The sequence below is a fragment of the Lepidochelys olivacea genome, assembly GCF_965140295.1.
Source record: "Lepidochelys olivacea isolate rLepOli2 genome assembly, chromosome: 10".
Classification (NCBI taxonomy): Eukaryota; Metazoa; Chordata; order Testudines; family Cheloniidae; genus Lepidochelys; species Lepidochelys olivacea.
Window position 1 is genome coordinate 59353271 of NC_140420.1, and position 22602 is coordinate 59375872.

General features: G+C 45.3%; 1 protein-coding gene and 1 long non-coding RNA gene across 21 annotated transcripts in view; one reads left to right on the forward strand and one right to left on the reverse strand.

Annotated features, from left to right (window-relative positions):
- Positions 1–15613, forward strand: part of LOC311527909 — a 68237-nt gene extending 52624 nt beyond the window's left edge. For both annotated transcript variants that reach the window (XR_014713476.1, XR_014713477.1), the window contains one exon: positions 13066–15613. This is a non-coding gene — a long non-coding RNA (uncharacterized lncRNA). The remainder of the gene's footprint in view (positions 1–13065) is intronic.
- A 3413-nt stretch (positions 15614–19026) lies between these two features.
- Positions 19027–22602, reverse strand: part of TCF12 (transcription factor 12) — a 284639-nt gene continuing 281063 nt past the window's right edge. For 13 of the 19 annotated variants that reach the window (XM_084642023.1, XM_084642019.1, XM_084642017.1 and 10 more), the window contains one exon: positions 19028–21330. The gene's annotated coding sequence lies outside the window, so the exon portion shown is untranslated. Of the gene's footprint in view, positions 21331–22602 lie in introns of all 19 variants that reach the window. The other 6 variants (XM_084642010.1, XM_084642014.1, XM_084642013.1 and 3 more) reach the window with 3 other exon arrangements.

A 22602-nucleotide genomic window follows, 5' to 3' on the forward strand; every position in this document is an offset into this window, starting at 1 on the left:
CAGGGCAAAGTATCTAGGGCAACTGTGTGCCCCACTCAATTCTCCCTAAAATCCACAGAGCTACACACTGTACACCTGAACTCAGAGGAGGCTTTGGGGTAGGAGCTAGTGTCAGGGGATAGGATCAGTGTGTTTTATCACATACACTTTCTGCCCCAGCCTCTCTCAGATTTCTCTTGCCCCTTGGAAAAATATTGTGTGTGGAGCTATGGCTAAGGCAGGCAAAAGCTGCTTTTACAGCATAAACATACATCCGTCTGTGCCAGGAAACTTAAATAGGGCCTGACCATGTCCCTAGCCTCCAAGATCAGCTCATTTAAGTTTGGGGCACACATTCTAAACTGGCAGTTTTAGGCCAAAAAATATCATGCTAACAAACGTGCTCTGCTCACGATATACTGTACAGACTGGTTAGGAAATGTTTTTTTACCTCAGTTTCAGTCAGGTTTTGAAGACAAACATCCTCCACAAATGACGGTAATGGAATTTAACGGCAAAGACCACCCAAGACACTGGGAATCTCAAGTTGCTTGGCCTCAGGTTCTCTGGTTTGTTCTGCTCGGCCTCATATGCACTCTTGGTTGAGATACAAAGAAAGATTGTTTCCTTCCTTCCTGACTTGGATTTTTCTTTTAGTTCTCAACTGACCAACAGAACATTTAGTAAATGGGCTGGAAAATTCTAGAATTTTTAATTCAAATTTAGATACAACAACAAAGGTTATAAAAGAGCCAAAAGTCAATCGCCATAGCAGTTTATAGAGGAGACTCAGTGGGTTTTGGCTTTTGTAAATAACTTTTCTCTCTTTAGGGTATGTTTGCATTGCAGGTGCTGCAGCAGCACAGCTGCCATGCTGTAGTGTACACACTTACTGCAGTCAGGGAAGAGGTTTTTTCATTGCTGTAGTAAATCCACCCCTTCGAGGGGTAGGAGCGAGGTCGATGGAATAATTCTTCCATTGGCCCAGTGGTGACTATACTGGGATTTAGGTCAGCTTACCTGCATCTCTCTGACGTGTGAATTTTTAACACCTCTGAGCAACATAGGTATGTCGACCTAAGTTTTATGGGTAGACCAAGCTTTAAAGAGCCTCTCCTTGCCTCAGACTCTTTGGGAAGCATCTCAGCTTATATACAAAAAAATTCTTTTTATCCTTTTCCCTGTTCATTTGTTTCCTATTGAACTGGCCAACCCGCACTAACTACAGGACTCTCTTCACACAGTTAGCAACAGACAGGAAAAACAACCAATCAAAATGAAGCATCTCCTCCCATCTCTGTAGCATCTCCTCTGCTTTCTGATCCTACTTTGAGCTGTCAGAGTAAAGGCCAGGTCTGCACTACAATATGTTGTCGGCATAGCTATGTGGGCTGGGGTGTGAAAAACACACATACACCCCTAACCGATACAGCCATGCTGGCAAAACCTCAGTGTAGATGCAGTTGTGTTGACAGAAAAGTGTGTCTATCGGCATAGGTAATGTCATTCAGAGAGATGGTGGTAGTAAAATGCCTTATCTTGGCATATATTGCATCTACACTAGGGGGCTCTGCTGGTATAGACATGGCCAAACATCAGCTCACCTAAGCACCTACTTTATCAGTCTTTATAACATAGCAAACCACAAACCATTGATCTGTCATAGCGAACCGCACAGGAAGAGCTGCCCCAGCTACACATCCATTATGGGGCCATCTCTTCCCCCCCTTCCTGGCAGTGCCCCTCCTTCACTGGATTGTGTTTACAACTTTTTATTAAAGCAAAGTTAAAATGAAATGATAACATACTATGTCTTTCATTACTTATGACTTATGCAAGATCAGGCTAATATTCAAAGAACCTGGCTACTGGATATTTTAACAGCCCCTCAAAGCTGATGTAGATTCAGCTGTGTGGCTTTCTCTGGTGGTGCTTAATTCCTCACTGTCTGGCTTGCACTTTGATGTCTGATGAGCAAGGATCCATCATCTCTTCACATGTGCCTGTTAATTATTCTATTCAGAGACCGCTGTTTACAGACTATCACTCTGTTTACAATTGATTACAGGTAAACATTTGGTATTCACAGCTCCCCTTCTTCCACTCCACCCTATGCAACTTCTTCCTGATTTTTCAAAATAAATGTCTCCACATCAGTCTGGAAGGTCTCAGACTCACTGCCCCTTCCCCAAATTGCTGCCCTTGCTCCACTCAGAGAAAGGAGTTTCCCCAAAACAGCTGCTTGTCTCCCCAAGACACGAGTGTTTTTTACCCTCCAGTTCACTAAGGAATAGGAAACAGTGAGTCAGCATCACCATTCTCTTGCTGGGCATGTCCACACCTAAAAGCATGGAGGAAACAGAAGAAAACCTACAAGCTGTAGGGCTCAGAACCTCAAAGAGATAACGTGTCTGACTTTAAGCTGCTGAGCAGTTCTATCAAACTCAGCTATCCAAGTGCTTAAAGAGAAGCCTGCACATATGTCTTTGCAGGATTGGGAGCCTCAGAGGACAGAAGGTATTCTGACAAAGTAAAGGAAATATGTACAGATGAGGAAAAGAATGAATTATTTGTTTATGGTGCAACAGTTCAGATCTGGGCTAAAAATTATTTCAGCCCTCTTTCTCATCACTCCATATGGATTTTAAAATACTGTACATTTAAAACATGAAAAAAAATGAAATAAACTTAAAACAAATATTCAGTTAAAAATCTTAATCAGCAGCAGCTGAGCTAAGGGATTGGGCCCAGTTGTACTAAGTGCAGAACAAATAGAAAGGAAGACATACTTTCTGCCCCAAACAGTTAGGCCCTAACGTAAGACAGAATGCTCCACAAGTGTGTGACCATTGACCAACAACAGGTGAGAAAGGGAGGAAGGAAGAGGGTAGCAATAGGTTCATGCATTTACGTAATCTAACAAAGGGCACAACTTGACTGTACCAAATAATTGTTTTAAAACATCTCTTTTGTTGGCAAGCCTTCCTCCTTACTATAGATGGAGCTGATAGCACCGGCTAGAATTAAAGTTGCCTGACACTTTCCATTATCAGACTCTGTTTTCAGTTGCTTATAACTTTGCCAAACTTTAAATCGTGCCAATTGAAATCTTCCATGCCTTAGGCTGAAGTTTTTTGGAAAGTTTCAGTAAAAATGGCTCAGTCATTTCCAAGACAGAGATTAAAGTAAAATATGTTGCTTTTCCTGTGTTAAAATTTTTTTTACAACCATTTTGTTGAGAAGCTTTCGCATCCCCATGCTTTAGAGAATGGACTTGACATTTGGCAGGAGTACAGCATTTCTGTCAGAGAAAGGTTTTGTCCTATTCTTGTGAAAATGCCCCAAGTATGGCCAAGTAATAAGCCTCTGAAAAATCTCAGTTCTCATGTACTCAGTAGAAACTTCTTAGAGTTTAGCAGCCAAATTCCCCAAAGATTTCATCCAACGTGCACCAGCCTGGGGATGATCAAGACTTTCCCTACAACTGCTCATCCCAGCAACCAGGGGCTGCTTTTGCAGTGGCACCCATTCAGATATTTCTTGGGGAGGACAAATTCCCACTAGCAGGGACCCCATTCTGCTCCCCACTTGCCTTCCCCTCCTCCCACGGGGACCTCAGGTCTCCCTCGGCTGGGGAGTCTCCCCTCTCTCTTACCCGCACAGTGCTTGAGCCAGTGCTGCCAGCAGTTGAGTTGTCAGTGGACTCCCCAAAGCTCCACTGGCTGGGAACGCTCCCCATGTGCCCAGAGCACAACCAGGGTTCCCTCTAATTTTTTACATCCATGTGCAGAATGAATTTTGTTATGTGCACAATATGGAGGTGATGTATGACACATCACCTTCCTATTGGTGCACATAACAAAATTCATGTGGTGGGGGTGGGGCTGAGGAGTTTGGAGTGTGGGAGGGGGCTCAGGGCTGAGGCAGAGGGTTGGGATGCAGGCAGGGAAGGGCTTTGCTGGGGGTGCAGGCTCTGGGGTGGGGCTGGGGATGAGGGGTTTGGAGTGTGGGAGGGGGCTCAGGGCTGAGGCAGAGGGTTGGGATGCAGGCCGGGAAGGGCTTTGCTGGGGGTGCAGGCTCTGGGGTGGGGCTGGGGATGAGGGGTTTGGAGTGTGGGAGGAGAATCAGGGCTGGGGCAGAGGGCGCAGGGGGGTGTGGGCTCTGGGGTGGGGCCAGGGATGAGGGGCTTGGGGTGTAGACTGCCCAGGGTCTGCGGTGGAGAGAGAGAACTCCCCCCAGACCTCTCTCGACACAGCAGCTCGGGGCTGGGGGAGAAGCGCCTCTCCCCGGCAGCTTCAGTGAGCTGGGCCTGGCTGAGGGAGGGGCTCCTTCCCCCCCGGCCGTGGCAAGCCCAGGCAGGTCCACGCGGGGGCTGGCGGGGAGGGGTGCCTCTGCCTGCCACAGCCCTGAGTCCCTGTGCGGGGCTTAATAGGCAGCTGCGCGGCTGTGCAGCTTAGAGGGAACTTAGTTCACAACACCCCTATATCTGGCCGGGGGGTGGCATGGTATGGTGATCCTGCATGCCAGATCACAATGTCACTCACTGAAATTTGGTATGAGTCAAATTTCAGTGGTGTTATGACCAGGCAGCTGGAGCAAGACACCAGGGCTCGCCCACAGCAGCCCTACTGATTTGGTACAGGACTACCGCTTACAAGCGGTTGGGTCACAGCCCTCCCTCCCACCGCCCAGCTCCGCAGCCTACGGAACTTTGAGCAAGTGCAAAACCATTAGGGGAGCCGGCACCACTCCTGCTGTGGAGCCAGGCACAGGAGCAGAGGTCGGGGGACGGTCTGCCGCTGTTGGCTTCCAGGCAGCGGGGGAACGGGAGTGAGCTGTCTTACTGGAATGTAGAAGGTACAACAGTGAGCCTGGTGGGGAGGGCCTGAGGCGTGGAGAGATCAAATGAGAGGCCCTGGGTGGGAATGGGAGCTTGAAGAGCTCGGGGAGGCTGGACTGGCTGGGCAAGGATATGAGGACTGAAAGCCGGGGCTGGACAGGGTGTGTGTGAAGCCAGTTGAAAGGGTTAGATGGGACAAGCAGGTACAGACAAGGGCAAAAAGGGTCGTGCTGGGGGGAAGCGGGGTATAAGTGTCTGTGACCAGTACAGCACACTTACCTCTGGAACTTGGAAAAGAACCCAAGATTGCTGAGTCTCACCATTCCTCTGCTGTCAGCAAAGATCCATGAAACCCAGTGACAAAGCATGTCTCATTCCCCTCCAGTGGCTGGTTCACATAGAGGTTAACAGACTACTGCCACGACCAGTCATTCTATTCGCTCAAGTGGCAGAAGTCTACACTGTGAATCTAAACATTCCAACCCTACTGATGAGCCATGTGGGCATCAGTATCATGCCACATAATGGAATTTCCATTTTTTTCAGGAAAGCCTAGGAAAGTAGACACCAAAAACTGAACATGTGAGGTTGCGAAGTCAGGCTCTCAAAAGATAGGAAATGCCAGAATTAAGATTGCCTGTGCAACCTAGGTTCTTCAGTCGAGTGCTTGCTCACGTCATTGGAGATGTTTGCCTTAGCGGTACTCGGAGGGTCAGCAGTGGCCCCTCCTTGAGTGCCGCACTCATGCGTCAGTATATCAGGCGCTGCCGACCCTATGCCCTCTCAGTTCCTTCTTACTTTCTATGGTGGTTAGTCGGAGTGCTTTCCCTTGCATTGCAAGGGCTAGCAGTTTTTGTCTATTGTCTTCGAGCCTTAAGGTAAGCCAGCCGCTAAGACCCCTCCGGGGGCAGTGGAGTGCCGCCGATCCCCCGAGACGAAACAGCACTCTCCACCTCCACGCAACAAGTCACCAGAGCCACAGCCCTGGTGCTGTGGGGCTCGTCCTCGGTCACCAGCACCACGTTCCCGGTCACCGCCGTCTCAACGCAGATATCCTAGAGCAAGATGCTGGTCGCCATACTACCAACGCCACTCACCATCCTGCAGATAGTCTTCTAGGCACAGGTCCCAGTCAGCCGCATACTGGGAGCGCTCCCCGTCGCGTCTTCAGTCCCCCCAGCATCGGTCCCCTTGATACCGGCACTGATCACCTCGCTCCAGACGCTGGTCCCCAATGGCAACGGTCAGCAAGCAGACCCAGGCATCGACAGCCCCACTGTGGTCACCGGAAGGGGATTCCTCCGGCATGAAGCCCCGTTCAGCCCTTTGCCTAGTCTGCAACAGTGCGAATGGGCACCCAACAGTGCGAATGGGCTGCATCAACATTGATGTTGCCGACTTGGCAGCACAGCCAGTGGCCGGCACAGTGGCCTTATTGGGGCGCATGGGGAATGCCGGTTGTGGCGATGCCCACTTTTCACTGCTCATCGGCCACCACCTCGGAGCAGCAATTGGCGGCACCAGGCTCGGTGCACGAGGCATGCCTGATGGTTGGAGCAGAGGGAACAGTGCCCACCACTAAGCCTCCCTTCCCCACGGGGGAAGATGCCCTGGAACCTTCCCCAGCACTGCAGTCATCATCCTTGTCCCCGGATAAGGCAGTTGCAGGACCCTCAAGGGCAAGCCCACCAGATGATTTTAAAGAACTTCAGGCCCTGCTGTGTCAGGTGGCTCAGTACTTGGGCCTGGAGGTAGAGGAAATGTCTTCCATCCCTCCCACCTCAAAGAGGGCTGAACAGAAGTACTTTGTCCTGGCAGAGGGTTTTGAGTACCTCTGTGCTCACCCTCCCCCAAGCTTGCTGGTGGTCTCTGCGGCCAATGAAAGAGACAAACAGGGGCATACCAGTTTGACTCCCAAAAATAAAGAGGCCAAACAGTTGGATCTGTTTGGGAGAAAGATTTATTAGATGGCCAGTTTGCAGTTCTGGGCTGCAAACCATCAGGCCCTCTTGCCATTACAACTTTAGCTTATGGGACTCTCCATACGTTCAAGGAGTTCCTTCCACAGGAGTTGGCCCAAGAATTTGGCACCCAGGTGGAGGAGGACACTGTGGCTGCCAAGTGCTCCCTCCAGATGACGTGGTGAACTCAGCAGCCAGGGTGGTTGCGTCGGCAGTGGTGATGAGGCACAGCTCTTGACTTCTGACTGCAGGTCTCTCCCAGGAAATGCTGACCTCCATCCAAGATCTCCCATTGGATGGGAACAGTCTCTTTTCAGACCAGACTGATGCAAGGCTGCATGGACTGAATGCATACCAGGGCAACCCTTCTCTCAGTGGGAATGCATACATCGCAGTCTGTGAGGAAGCAGTTCCAGCTGCCTCCGCCACCTAAGCTTTGGCAGTCTCTCCAGGGGCCTGCAAGAAGAAGGGACAGAGATGCTAGTTTCAGCCATTGTTGCCCTTCTTCCTCCCATTCACCCGCACAGCCCAGTCCAGCAAAACACTCCGGGGACCAGAAGCACTCGTTTTGAGGGTGTGGTTGAGAGCGACGCCTCAGTCACTGTCCAGGATCCACCCTCCTCTTTCCTCAACAGTCTGCGTCCCTTCTGTTCGGCCTGGTCCCAAGTCACCTCCAACAATTGGGTGCTGGATATAGTGTCTCACGGTTACACTCTGCAATTTTTGGCTGTCCCTCCTTCCCACTCCCACTCCTTCCTGTCGCTCTTCAGGGACCCTTCTTATGAGCAACTCCTCGTTCAGAAGGTTGGGAACCTCCTGAGCCTGGGAGCAGTGGAGGAGATACCTCGGACCATGAGGGGAAATGGTTTCTACTCCTGTTACATCCTAATCCCAAAGGCAAAAGGGTGCCTCAGGCCCATTCTGGACCTGTGACGCCTCAACAAGTCTATAGTCTCCCCGGCGTCCATTATCCCCTCCCTGAATCCATGAGACTGGTACACCACGCTTGACTTGAAGGACGCCTGTTTCCACATCTCCATAGTCCACATAGTTTATAGTGGGCGAACGCCATTTCCAGTTCATGCTGCTCCCCTTTGTCCTCTCATTGGCCCGAAGGGTTATTACCAAATGTATGGTGCTGGTGGCTGCTTACCTCAGATGTCGAGGGGTCCAGGTCTTTCCATACCTCGACGACTGGCTCATCAAGGGAAGGTCCCAGAACCAAGTACAGAGAAGCCTCCATCTGGTGCCTTCCACCTGCCATGACCTGGGCATGTTGATAAACGAAAAAAAATCCACCTTAAGGCCAGTCCAACGCAGAGTTCATTGGTGTGGTTCTTGACTCCATGCGAGCCAGAGCCCTCCTCCCAAAGGTGCGTTTTCAGGCCATGTTGAATCTGATCTCCTATGTGAGGAGCTACCTGCTCACCATGGTTCACACCTGCCTGCGGTTGTTGGGCCACATAGCTGCCTGTACTTATGTGGTCAATCATGTCTGGCTCCACCTCCAGCCTCTGCAAGCATGGCTGGCATGGGTTTACACCCCCAGCAGACACGATCTAGACCGAGAGGTCAGGGTGCTGGATCACATCCTGTCATCCCTGGATTGGTGGTTGGATGCCAGGTCGGTATTGCAGGGAGTTCCCTTCGTGACCCCTTTCCCATCGTTGACCCTTGTCTCCGATCCTTTGGACCTCGGCTTGAGAGCCCACCTGGGCGAGCTGAGCACCCAGGGCTGATGGGTGCAGGACGATCAGGCCCTCCACATCAATGTCAGGGAGCTCAGAGCGGTTCTCCTGGCCTGCCAGGCCTTCTTGCCCCACACCTGAGGGGCAAGGTGGTGAAGGTCCTGATGGACAATACCGCCGTGTTGTATTACATCAACAGACAGGGTAGAGCCAGGTCATCAGCCCTCTGCCAAGAAGCTCTCAACCTTTGGCACTTGTGTGTGCCATTTATCTGGTAGCCGCACACCTGCCTGGCACCAAGAATGTGCTAGCAGATCGCCTCAGCAGAACCTTCTCATCTCACCACGAGTGGTCCCTCCATCCGGAGCCAGCCAGTATGATCTTCTGGAAGTGGGGCACTCCCCACATGGAATTGTTCGCGCCCTGCCAGAACAGGAAATGGCATGTGTTCTGTTCGCTCCAGGGGATGGACAGGGTTCCCTGTCAGATGCTTTCCCACTTCCATGGTCAGGGGCCCTGATGTTCACCTTCCCGCCACTGCCATTGATCCACAGAGTGAAAATCAAGCGGGACAGGGCGAGGGTTATTCTGATAGCTCCCGAGTGGCTTCGCCGGCACTGGTTCAGCACACTGCTGGACCTTTCGTAGCCAAGCCGCTGCGACTCCCTCTCTGGCCGGACCTGCTGTCTTAGAATTGCAGCAGTCTCCTGCACCCAAACCTGGAGGTGCTGCACTTCATAGCATCTGCTGCGTGGCTAAATGCGGACAAGCGGGAATGCTCAACCAGAGTGCAACAGGTCCTGCTGGGTAGCAGAAAGCCCTCCACCAGAGTGACCTATTAGGCAAAGTGGAAACAGTTTATGTGCTGGGTCTCAGATCGGTGTGTCTGGGCCAAACAGGCCTCCCTGCAGGTGATCCTGGACGATCTCCTGCACCTCAAGCTCCCAGGCCTGTCACTGTCGTCAATCAGGGTCCACCTGGCTGCTATTTCAACTTTCCACTCTCCTTTCCAAGGCAGGTCGATCTTCACTCACGACATGACGGTCCGATTCCTGAAAGATCTGGAGCATCTTTACCCATGTGTCTGGGATCCAGTCCCTCCCTATGATTGGAACCTCGTGCTGTCAAGGCTCATGGGACTTCCATTTGAGTGTCTGGCTTCCTGCTCTCTTCTCCTTCTCTCCTGGAAGGTGGCGTTCCTGGTTGCAATTACTTTCACCGGCAGAGTGTCTGAACTCAAGGTGCTTATGTCGGAACCGCCCTATACCATGTTCTACAAGGACAAGGTCCAGTTGTGGCCGCACGTGGCTTTCCTGCCCAAGGTAGTTTTGCAGTTTCATACAGGCCAGGACATTTTCTTACTTGGTCTTCTTTCTGAAGCCCCATAGTTCCAAAGAGGAGCGCAGGTTACACATTCCGGATGTCTGGAGGGTGCTGGCTTTTTATATCAACAGGACTGACTTTCCGTAAGTCAACACAACTGTTCATTGCTGTAGCAGACAGGATAAAAAGTCACCCAGCATCTGGTCAGAGAATTTCATCCTGGATCACAGCCTGCATCTGATACTGCTACAAGCTCAAAAAGAAAAGGAGGACTTGTGGCACCTTAGAGACTAACCAATTTATTTGGGCACAACCTCACAAGTGTGCCTCCACCAACGATAGTCAAAGTATACTTGACTAAAGCACAAGTGTCATCAGTGGCCTTCTTGGCTCAGGTGCCAATCCAAGAGATCTGTAGATCTGCTACCTGGTCGTCTGTCCACATGTCTACATCCCATTATGTGCTGACCCAGCAAGCCCGGGATGATGCTGGCTTCAGCCGGGCAGTGCCGCTAGCTACAAAACTGTGATTTCCAAGCCCACCTCCATTGGCACTGCTTGTGAGTCACCTAGAATGGAATTGACATGAGCAAGCTCTTGAAGAAGAAATAACTGTTTCCTACCTTTCGTAACTGTTGTTCTCTGAGACGTGTTGCTCGTGTCCATTCCATTACGTGCCCTCCTGCCCCTCTATCTGAGTCGCCGGCAAGAAGGAACTGAGAGGGCGTAGGGTTAGCGGCGCCTGATATACCAATGCATGAGCGCAGCACTCAAGGGGGCACCACAGCCGACCCTATGGCCACCACTAAGACAAAAATCTCCAGCAACCATGCACTTGGGCACCCACACAGCTCTAATGGAATGGACGTGAACACCACATCTCGAAGAATAGTTAGGAAAGGTAGATAACCGTTTTTTGTTCCCTCCTGTTTATCCTGCATGTGCCAAAAAGCTGAGCAAGAAAACCAGTTAGTGAACTACAACAATACTTACAAATAACATCCCAGTGTCAGTTTTGGTTTCAGCCACGCCCTTTCCCCTGACTCAGCCAGCCCTTGATTAAATATTGTAAATGCAGTACCTGTATTAACATTCTTGGAAACCTTATAATAGAAACTTTATTGACACATTTGTTATAGTCCTATAAAATGAGCTGATATGACCATCTGGCTTCAGAGAGGGACAGACACTAATTTTAGGTTAATACCCTTTCATTCTGTAGCCTGTCACTTTTTATGGATTCTTCATTTGTAGCAGTCTTGCGCTCTGTTGTACTCACACTTTATGATCTCGTCATTTTAAGTCCTTGCATGCTGGGATGGGAATGAGCACTTAAAAGCACTGAGTTTAATTACACTCTCAGTTGTTATTAATTAGTCAGGCAAATTAAGTGGACATTTAATTAACTATGTTATCACTTCAAGATGGAAGCAGAGTCCAGACACGTTAAACTGGTATTGTGTTCATTTATCTCAATTAGTCAGATAGTGTTGAGTAAATCAGGTCATTTAGTTACTTAACGATACAACTAAGTTATTATTTATGTTGCAGTACAGCCCAGAAGCCCCCATCGCGCTAGGTGCTGTACAAATACAGCTCTAAAAACCTCTATAGGATATGGCCTTTCCACTCCATCCACACAGCTACAGCTCTTACCTCATATCGCAACTACCACATTATCATCTTCGGACTTGACAAGTGTAACCCGGCCCTGCTTATATCCATTCAAAATGCTGCTGCAAAAATTGTTGCCCTAGCTCATCACTTTGACCATGTCAACCCTTTCTTTGTACCTCTCCATGGGCTCCACACATCCAACACAAACTACTTGTCTACATGTTCTAGGCCTTTTACAGACCCATCTCCATCGAGCATAATCTCTCTCATATGCTCTTGAGATGTGGACTCCTGCCTTTGCTCAGCCAGCAATGCTAGCCCTTACTGCCCACTTGTTAAATGGTCAAACAGGTACTGTAATGCGTCCCCCTGTGCTGTCCTTGTGGTTTGGAGGAAATCTGCACAAACATCTGCAACACAACTTCATTGTCCCCCTTCAGATCCCTTCTGAAAACTCTCTTTTGCTGTGATGCCTACAAAAATCTTGATGTTTAGGCAGCTGATGAGCTGTGATCCCAGTGTATCATATTGACCAGCATTGTATCATTTCTTTGTGTTCCCTTGTCTGCCTGTATCCACCAGTTGTCTCTTGACTGTGTTATGTGGATGGCTTGTCCTACAAGGGAAAATTTTACCAGTTGAAGAATAATACTGGTATGGTTAAACTACTGTAGTTATACCAGTATAAAATAAGGTGTGAGATTAAACCAAGCTAGACAGACCAGTCTAACTCCTCATGTGACTACATTTATTACAGAAGAAAGTTTTTTTTTTTCCAGTTTAGCTTATATCACTTTGGAAGGGTTACCGCCCCCAACCCCGCCCCCAGCCCTTCCACGCAGCTGCATCTCCTGTCTGGGGTCTGTACAGCCCTACCGGAGGATGGGGCTGGGGGCAGTACCGGTACACCGCGCCGGAGGAGCTGTCGGCGCAGTGCACTGGCTCCTGGGAGCGTCAGCCCCATGTTCTGCTCCTTTCGTCGCTGCAGTTCCCAGGAGACCCCTGCGGTTCAGCAGATACCGATTTCTATCCACAGATATCCACATCTGCGGATAGAAGTTTGTATCTGCACAGGGCTCTACAATTTTCATTCTTGAAAATGTGTCTTTCCAGTATGGCATACCGGCAATAAATGTCTTAATGGTATGGCTTACCTGACCGTACCGGCTTACTTGCACTACTGAATCCAGTGTATAATAATGTTCTATTTACCTGAGTTGCATATGAGAGCTTGTTCTAGCATACTGAGGTTTTAAATTAAATGGGTTTAGCCAGGAAAACAAGAGCCATTTGAGGAGCAGCAGCTTGGCAGTCCAGCCACGTCATCAATCATTTACTGCATCTCGAGGAGTAAGACACCTGGACCCTCAGGAGCATGATGAATTGCCACCTTCTGACAAGTCGTCCTGCCATGCCCTGACTTTCCAGCAACCAGACATAGTAAGGCTTGTGGTGGGTTCTAGTTAGCTCCTTAGTTAAATGGGCACTTTAAACACCCCTGCCTTCAAAGCAGATTGGCCTCTGCTAAGAGGCCAGTGCTGGGAAGGAAGCGGCTGAACCAATGGCCTTATTCTCCTTTGTGGGTATTGTTTGTTTTAATAATAATGTGTGTATAAAACCATTCCTGAAATGGCAGTTTTTGTCCTTTCATCTATAGACACTCTTTGGAGAACTTAATTTGCAGTGATCCAGATTAACAGTTTAAGGCCAGAAGGGATCATTTGATCATCTGGTCTGAGCTCCTGAATATCACAGGACATTACATTTCGGCTACATTTCATTGTGTATTGAGCATGAGAACTTGTGTTTCACGAAAGCATATCTTCCAGAAAGGCATCTGGTCTTGATTTGAAGACCTCAAGAGATGAAGAATCCACCACCTCACTGGGTCACTTGTTCCATTTGCTAATCACCTTCACTGTTAATTTGAATTCCTCTGGCTTGAGTGTTCAACAAGCAAGAGCTGGAGTGGCAAAGACTGGTAACACAATGACCATGTGGAACCTGAGGAATTACCCTGAATGGGAACATGGAGAGCCTAGACACGCATTTGAACAGTGCCCCTGCCCCGATGCAGTGCCCCTTGTCAACCTGCTGTACCTTGGAGGAACTGTTTGAGATACATGACACAACCAGGTCTTGGCTGTGGTTCTGGAGTGACAAGCTACAATGATGAGCCAGCTTTTCTCAGCTAACTTAAAGAGCCCTTTAGACTCATTAGTTTCTCCCTGTGAAGTTACCCAGACACTATAATCGATTCACCTCTTAATCTTTTTGATAAAGATAAACAGATAGAACTCTTTAAAGTCTCTCACTGGAAGGCATTTTCACAAGCGTTTAAATCACTTGCACAGTCTCCTTTAGGTTTCTCAGTCATGTTTGAGTACCAAAGAATAAACTTCCAGGATTCTAAAAAAAAAGAGCAGAATGGGAGGGGGCATGAGAGAAGAGAGCAGCTGGCACAGTTGAGACCTATCAATGTTTGAGAACTTTTAAGAGAGTATAAAGTACCCTAGAGTTATTTTTAAAGTAAATAAATGATTTAGCAAACTACTAGCTCTAATTGCTGAGTAAGACCTAGGGAGTGGGAATATCAGACTAGACAATAGTGAAAGAAATGAAAAAACAAATGAACAAAGAGAAATGAAGGCCGAAGTATTGTTTTGTCATCTTACTGAGCAGCTATCAGAGTTTCTTTAGTGTTGATTTTCTTCCATGAGTTCACGGTCAAATCTTTTTGCTTTCAAGAATATTTTACTTCTGGATTTTCTTTACTAGCTGCATTGCTGAGCTGACGCTTCAAAACAAATACATCTTTTCTAAGTACATTACCCTGAACTTTACTAGGAAAAGGACTGAGGCAGAACTTTCTCAAGCAATATAATCTGTATAGTGTCAAATGCTTTTCTTTTTAGTACAGAAACAACAAAAGCTTATGTCCACCGATGATGAGTGACTTTTTGTTGTTGTTGCATAAAAAAAAAAAGATAGATCTTTTCCTGTCCTTCCACTCCGGTTCTGTGGCCGTTACTGTTCTGCCTGTTGTAACTTGCATTTCATTCCCTTTATGTGGCATTTAGGTAGCAGCATTAAAGGTGCACTGGTTCTTCCTTGAAATCCAGACCCAGCCACTTTGAAATTCTTCTTTTCAGAAGCTCTGATAGTTCTTTGAATTGTCACCTGAAATTCTCAAAATTTGAACATTTTTAGCACTGACCTGATTTTTCTGGCAGTTCTGTTCTTTGTGGTCAGCTGTAGCCCTCAGCTTTTCAAATTGGTTTGATCTTGGTTGCCATTCTGTCTAGCTTTTTCTGTGCCCATTTTGTTGGATCATATTAAAGAAGATCTGTATTAAAATCACAAATGAGTTTGATTCCCCCTAGTTTAAATTCCAGGATATTACTAATTAAGAGGTGTCTTGGTTTTTGGTACTGTTTCTCTTCCTCTATGTGTGAAACTTGCAAGCTGCTAATTGTGTTAGTACATTCTAAGACAGAGTCTGTTCTCAAAGCAATTCTTTGTAACAACAAGTACTCACACAGAGAGAGACTCAAAACAATACTCTGTAACAACCCTTTTGTTGTATTCATCTCGCTTTGTTAACAATTGTGATTAAAATAGAGATGGAGAATGTATGTGGATGGATGCTTGGTGTGGATAATAACTGAATGATCAGGGAGGTGCCAGCCTAAGAATCCAGTGTCCATCGGCTGAAGAAGGCATCAAGTGGAAATAATCAGAGGACCCCCCGGAAGGCAGACTGGAATCCACCCAACAGCCTCAAGAATGGGAGAACCAAATAACAAGATAACATCAGGCAGCACGGAGCCGTCAGGAATGTGCCATCTGCCGATTGATTCAGCAACAGCATGATGAAGCAATTTCCGTAGACTGGCATAGGAAGAAATTCCTATAAAAATGGACTCTAGAAAGTGAGAACTTTGGGGTCTGATTCTGCAAACCAACTTCCAGGAGCATCAGATGAGCATCTGACAAGGCTCTGCTCCCTCCTCGTGTCCAGGCCACCTGGCCAGTGGCTTGGCATGAGCAACTCGAAGGCTGGTAACTATGGTAACAACTTAGCAGAACCTGTGTGTGTGTGTATGAATGAATGTGTGAATAAATATGAGATGAAATGGAATGTTATAGCTATAAACTGCTTACTATGATTCTTTCTGTATTCACAATAAATGTGGTATTTTGCCTTTTCCCCTTTAATAAGATCCTGTTGGTTTTTATTTTATTGGTATAACATTCAGCTTTTCCAATTGGTTTGATCTTGGTTGCCATTCTGTCTATCTTTTTCTGTGCCCATTTCATCTTCATATCGATCATCTCTCAAGTTATCATCAGAAGTTGTTACTTTGAACTCTGTGGAACCAGTGTGGGCTCGTGGATAGGAGACCAAACTGAGAATCAGAAGAAATTATTCTATTCCCAGCTCTGCCAAAAACTCACTGACAACTTGAAAAAGTCACACAATCTCTGCCTAAGGCCTGGTCTAAACAGTTGGTTTATTTATTTTTCTCAAACTGGTATAAGTATTTTGGGTAAACTTGTTCCTCCCCCTGACCCCACTAAACATAACAGTTGTATTAGTACAATCCCTAGCCTGGATGCAGTTATACTGGTATAAAAGAGCCTTGTATCAATATAGCTCGCTCCTTTATGGGAGGGGAATAAGCTTATATCAGAAGGTAGCATCTTTCCATGGACGTAACTGCATCCACACTAGTGGGTGCGGGGACGGTGTACTACTTTAACTGTCCTGGTCAAGTTAAAGCAGTACAACACCCTCCTGCAACCCTGGTAGCACCATGGCTAAGGTTTTCTATAAGGTGTGTGTAGCAATGGCCTTAACTTCCCAATCTGTAAAATGGGGAAAAAATGGTTTCCCTCCTTCATAAAACACTTCAAAAGCTATAGCTGAAATGTGTTATGTAAGTGCTAAGTGATGATGTTACAGATTCAAGAGCCAACTGTATTACCCAGTACCTGGAATTTCTTTTGCAGGCTCAAAAAGAACAGGAGTACTTGTGGCACCTTAGAGACTAACAAATTTATTAGTTATTCTGCTCTGTAATGGCCCTATGGATAGCCAGACTATTTTTCTTCAGTTAAGAATCTGAGAAGAGGAGGGTCCAACTGTTTCTGCTTCATGATGGGAGAAGAGCAAAATCAGGTTTCTATGTTTTTGGCCTTTCCCCATTTTGGAATGACAGAAAGCCTTACTCACAATGTTTCAGATGCTCAAGGATCACTAATAGGGCTTTGTTTAACAGAGACAGCCTACCATCCATCTCTTCCCCCCAGTGGCCAGACCAACATCCAAACTTATTACATTTTTAAAGAGAAAACAAGAAAGACGACAAAGAAAGAGGGACTGTATCAGTGCAAAGAGATGAAAGGAGGATCAGGGCAAGAGAAAGGTGATGGAAACAGGTCAGAGGTATGGTAGAAACAGAAAAGGAGGGTGAAGAAAGGGAGAGAAGTTTAAAGAAATATATTGTTTTCAACTCCTCACACAGCCGTCAGTTTGTCATTTTCTGACATTCAGAGGTGGGACAGGGCAGGTGTTTGTCTGAAGAGAAAGTAGAGCTAAAAGGCTGAATTCAGAATTATTACCAGGGTAAGAAAAAATGTATTGGGATAGAAACGTGGTCTGTGCTGAAGAAAGCATCAGATAGATCAATCCCACAGTCCTCAAGGGCTAGGAAAAAGGTTTACAACTGCAATGTTATGCTATGTGATGGCAAAAGTATTCATTTCTTCCCACATGCATAGGATGGTTTTACCTGCATGATAGATAGAGCCTCCTATACAGTATTTGGCCAGGTCTACACTAGAAATGTTTGCCAGTATAATAATGCCAGTTGGGGAGTGATATGTGATATATATATTATATTTACAAAATACAGTAGATTCCATGTAATTGCAATCCTGATATTGAGCAATGGCATGCTGCTTATTGGCAACTTTTTTTTAGAAGAAAGATGCTACCCACTTGTAGGCAGGTGTGCAGAAGGAAGTCTGGACATGCCAAGCACCCTCTACAGGCAGGTTTGCAAGGCTGCAGCCAGGGAAGGAAGTATTGGCTGCAGCCCGGCACACCTGCCCGTGACTGGTGCTCAGCATGTCCCAGGGCTTCTTTCTGGGGCTGCAGCCCAGCATACCTGCTTCCACATGGGGACCACACAGGGGGTGATGGCTGGAAGGGGAGGCTGTGGGCCAAGCACTAACAGGGAGAGGGGCTGCAGTCCAGATGCTGGATCTGCACAGTACCTCTCCCTATGTTCTCCAGGCCACACCCTGCTGGGGGACTGTGCACAGCGAAGGAAGCACTGGGATGTGCTGAGCCCCGACCCCTGGAGAGTGCAGGCAGAGGTACCATGTAGATCCATGGCCCCAGCACCACCACTCCCTGTGGAAAGCCCCAGCATCTAGACTGCAGCCCCGCTCCTTGCTGCTGCCCTGCCCACAGGTTTGCAGGGCTTCAGCCAGGGAAGACACATCCCAGTGCTTCCTTCCATGGCCCCTGGCTGCTGCCTCACAAACCTGCCTTCTGCTTATTAGCAACTGCCGGATAATAGCAACTTTTTGCTGTCAAGTAAGGGTTTGTTAATAAGCAGAATTGGTGTACTGTGCTTCTATACAGGCAAAACCTACAGGCAGATGCCATTAATACCAGCACAGAAGTGCTTTTGCTGGTGTCGGGTATTTTGCTCTAAGAAGCAGTATAAATTATACTGACAAAAGCAAAAGCTGCATCTACACTAGGAGGGTTTGCTACAATAGCAAACCTATTCTGGTGTAGACGAGGCTTTAGTTAAAACAATTATTTTCAAGATACTCTAACATTATATAGAGAAAGAACTTTTCTTTCTGGGACTATTATTCTTATTTTAGGCCACAAGACAAATAAAATGTAGAAAACATTATTTAAGGTGTTAGGAGACCCAAATTTAATTGTGCTACCACTTAAAGTATTTGGTTTTAAACAAACTGCAGTTTACAAAATGTAAATAGATTTCACCATGGCTGACTATGATAATTTATTTATGCATAGTTGATACCCAATTCCTTTTTCATTTGTAATAATGGGAAAAAAGCTAAGAAAATTTTCAAGCCTCATGTGTGCACATCTCTTTCACAAAACTTGAATAGATGTGCCAGTCAATCTGAAAGTAACTCAGGCACCCATGAATCCTATCAATGGCACAGGGAGGGCTTGGAACTTGATAACTTACTAACCTTTAAAGGGCAGGTGAAATATTTCCTGATGAATCTGTAAACAGGAAGAATGAAGGTGTGGGGTGCAACTATATGAAATGGAGTAGCAACTGCAGCTACCAACTTGCTGTTTGCATATGCACACACACTTTTTGGGGGCTGCCAGTACTGCTTGGCTGTTGGTCCTACTGAAATCAATGGGGGGTTTGCCATTGATCTCAACGGGAGCAGCACATACCCATTTTGTGCCTGCAATTTAAGCTGGTGTGCTTTAGAAATCTGTTTGCTTTTTATTGGAGTAAATACGGAAGCTGTTGTGCCACTGGGTTTCCAAGCAACACAATCACTGATGAAAGAGAAATGTTAAAAACTCACTGATTTACCATGTTAAAAAAGATGGCACATTTATTGCTACATAAATGTTATATACATAGTGTTTTCTGTTACATTGACAGAAAATTTTTTGAACTTCTTGCTGCTGGTTGAAAAAGTTTTATCAGCAATACCTTGAAATTTGACACAGGGTACAAATCTGCAATAAACCAACAATGGAAACTGGAGAACAAGATGAGAAGCAATTCATCTCGGACAATTAGCTCTTACAATACTCCATAGGTACTACACGGTATGCTAGAACCCTACTATGGTCTTACAATGCTATTGTAAATTTCTGATATTAATGAACATGTTATGGTAAATAACCCTACATTTTTACTACCTAATATAGTAAAATAAAGTAAGAAACTTTTTACTGAAAACTTTTTCGATTTCAAAAATCTAGAAAGAGTAATATTTAGAATTCAAGAAATTTTCTTACAAGATTATTGTATAAAAGACTAGCTACAGTGAAAAATAAGCCAAATGTTTTTTTCTTTCTATTTTATGAAGGAAAGCTTCTGGGCATACTGCAAAGTCTAATATAGCCAAAAAGACAACAAGCTTAGAAGGAAAAAGGCCCGGCAGTGGCACGTGATCACTTTCACACATCATAAGCGACAAATTTGTTTAGCTGATAAACACTGAAATGAAGAACAAGGCCACAGATATAGTCAGATATTATCTGATGATATATTCAAATTAATTAAAGTAATAGAATGAAACCACTAATTTCACAAACAACCCGTTTGTTAGGAACCATCCAAAACATGATTTTAAATTTATTAGTCTGTTTTAACAGTCTTTTTTTTGTTGTTCTTTTAAAATAATTTCAGTTAATTTGAATGATTAATTGTTTTGTTCCTTTTTTGTGTGTGAGCTGATTGGGTATTGCCTCTTTCACTGGTGGCAACAATAACTAAGACAACCTTGGCTTGATAGTTTTCCCCCATGGTCATTGCAGTGGAAGACAGTTTCCATGGAAGTTCAGAGGGATTTTAACAATCAACACATTAGTGACAAAGGAATACTTATGGACACTGTTCTGGTGGAGCAACATTTAATGGTTTAATGCTAATATGGCTTGGGAGGGGGGGGGTTTGTTTGCAATTGATTGAATCACACTGAATTCTTCTCCACTGACAAGCCATACAAAAATGACAAGATAATTAATGTATACAATAAGGAAAAAGATTGGTGACCATTGCTCTTATCTCCCATTAAGTAATTAGCCCACACAGCTGTGTTTAGTTCATCACACTACCTGCCATGGTGAATTTAGGATTTTACAGTTCACCATAATTACAGCCCGAAAAGTCTCCTCTGTATTTTAATGCATTTTGTGCTTACATACAGCTAACACTTTACATGTACTATAAGTAGTACTTACTGCTTGGAAAACAAAGCAATTCTAACAAAGTAGATTCTCCCCACCCAATTTACACTTCACGTTACAAGCTTTACTATGAAGCCTAGAAGCCTAAAAAGGTTTGGTTTATAATTAGAAATAAAAATATTTATTTGAGGAAAGTCTGAGGGAAACAATACCACTTTTTAAATCCAAGAAATGGCATGGTCACAGTACTGCTCCTGTCTGCGGTCTTCACTGTGCCTTCTAATGGCTTGAAGTATGGAGCTCAGTATGGAAGCTGACGATGACCATAACTGTTCAGATTACCAGAGACCAAAAATAACATTAAAAAAAAAGCTATGTCAAGGAATATTTTCCTACTGCATGGAAAACACTAGTCATATGGCAAAAGGAGTGGAAATGACAACAAAAGACTTTTCCCTTCCTTTTTTAAGACACTAATAGGTATGCTGGGAATGCTAAGGGTCAACGGTTGTCACGGCTTTGTTCTCTGAATGTGAACAGCTTTAACAAATGCTGGCATCAGCTGAAATTCTATCAGCTTTCAACATGTTAACTTTTCCCTTTATATGTAGACCTTTACAGTTCCATAACAATAAATAAAATTTGTAGTTACAATGCATTTGTCAATTCAGTTTAGGCACAAGGCAACTTCCACGATGAGTGGAGAGATCTCAACAGTCTCTGATTGTGCAGAAGCGACACACTGCTTGCAACAGAATGATATGTTCAGAGTATTTCATGGGCTGAAATTCTATCTGAAGATCTTTGTATCTTCACTTCTGATGCAGGTGTTGACCAGTAGCTTTGATCATAAGATTGCATTTGGGTTTCTTGCTTCAAGTGTTTTCTCCTGTCAGATTTGTGTCTTCATATAATGTTAGTTGTCTGTGTCCTTGTGAAGAAAGGTCACCTTCTATATATCCTACCGATAATTCTGGAATTCTGGCATGGAAATAGGAGACAAATTGTATTAATAAAACAATTAATGAAAAATTAGCAACACTATTATCTAGACTGTAGCTGTATCATATTTGCAGTGTTGTTGCAGCTGTCGGTCCCAGGATATTAGCGAGACAAGCTTGGTGAGGTGAAATCTTCTTTTGAACCAACTTCTGTTGGTGAAAGAGACAAGCTTTCAAGTTTACACAGAGCTCTTCTTTAGGTCTTTTTTCAGTGAATTTAGTGCAAATGAAATGTACCAAATTACTGTAATTCTGTGTCCCTCAAGCACATCCAGCTACACTGCAAACATATCCTACTCCACTGATGTGCCATGAAGATGGCCTGGGAAAAACATCTTTTGGTGAGGTTGACAAAATAGCTCAGTCTCCATGCCCATTCTAGCATGGATTTCTCAGCTGCAACTGCCAGCTAAGATGTTGGTCTGGATGGTAGTTCTTATAATGTGGAAACCTGTCTACCAGGAATTGGACTGAAACCACTAAGTCCATTTTATCTAGGCAACTGAAAAGCCATTAGAATCTTGAGGTGGCAGCAACAAGATACCACTGATTATTATTACATAGAGAAACCAAAACTAACTTATTTTTTCCTCAACTCAAAGGAGAACTTCACCTTTAGAACGAAACCCTACAATGGAATGGAACAATTCTTAACAATCCAGTATGGTTTAGAAGCACATGATCACTCTGTCATATGTTTGTGTTATTTTAAAAATAAATGTCTCAACCTAGCAAAGATGAAAGAACTACAACCAACTAAAGAAACTGTTCTGGGAAAAACTTAATAGCCTACTCTTTTTCAGAATGGCACTGAAAATTTCCTTTTGTCTGGAAAATCATGATTTTATATATTGTTTAGGAAGTGGTAGGAGGCGGGAGTAAGTATTTGCAACACTCAATGTGCAGGTCTAAAAAACCAAACAATTGTTTAATTTGTTTTTGCCAAGACTACATATCTAACATTTTTCATTAAGAATTGGACACTTTCTACAGGTTTCAGAGTAGCAGCCGTGTCAGTCTGTATCCGCAAAAAGAAAAGGAGTACTTGTGGCACCTTAGAGACTAACCAATTTATTTGAGCATTCTACAGAAGCTCTTATTTTTTCCTAAGTTATACAAATGATTATTCATATTCTAATTGGCATCATTAAAGGTGCATGCTGTTGTATGTAACTAGTCAGTACAATCTTTTTCATCAGTGTTCAGATTTTGTTACCCTAATACTGTAATTACTTAAAGGTTTACCGACATC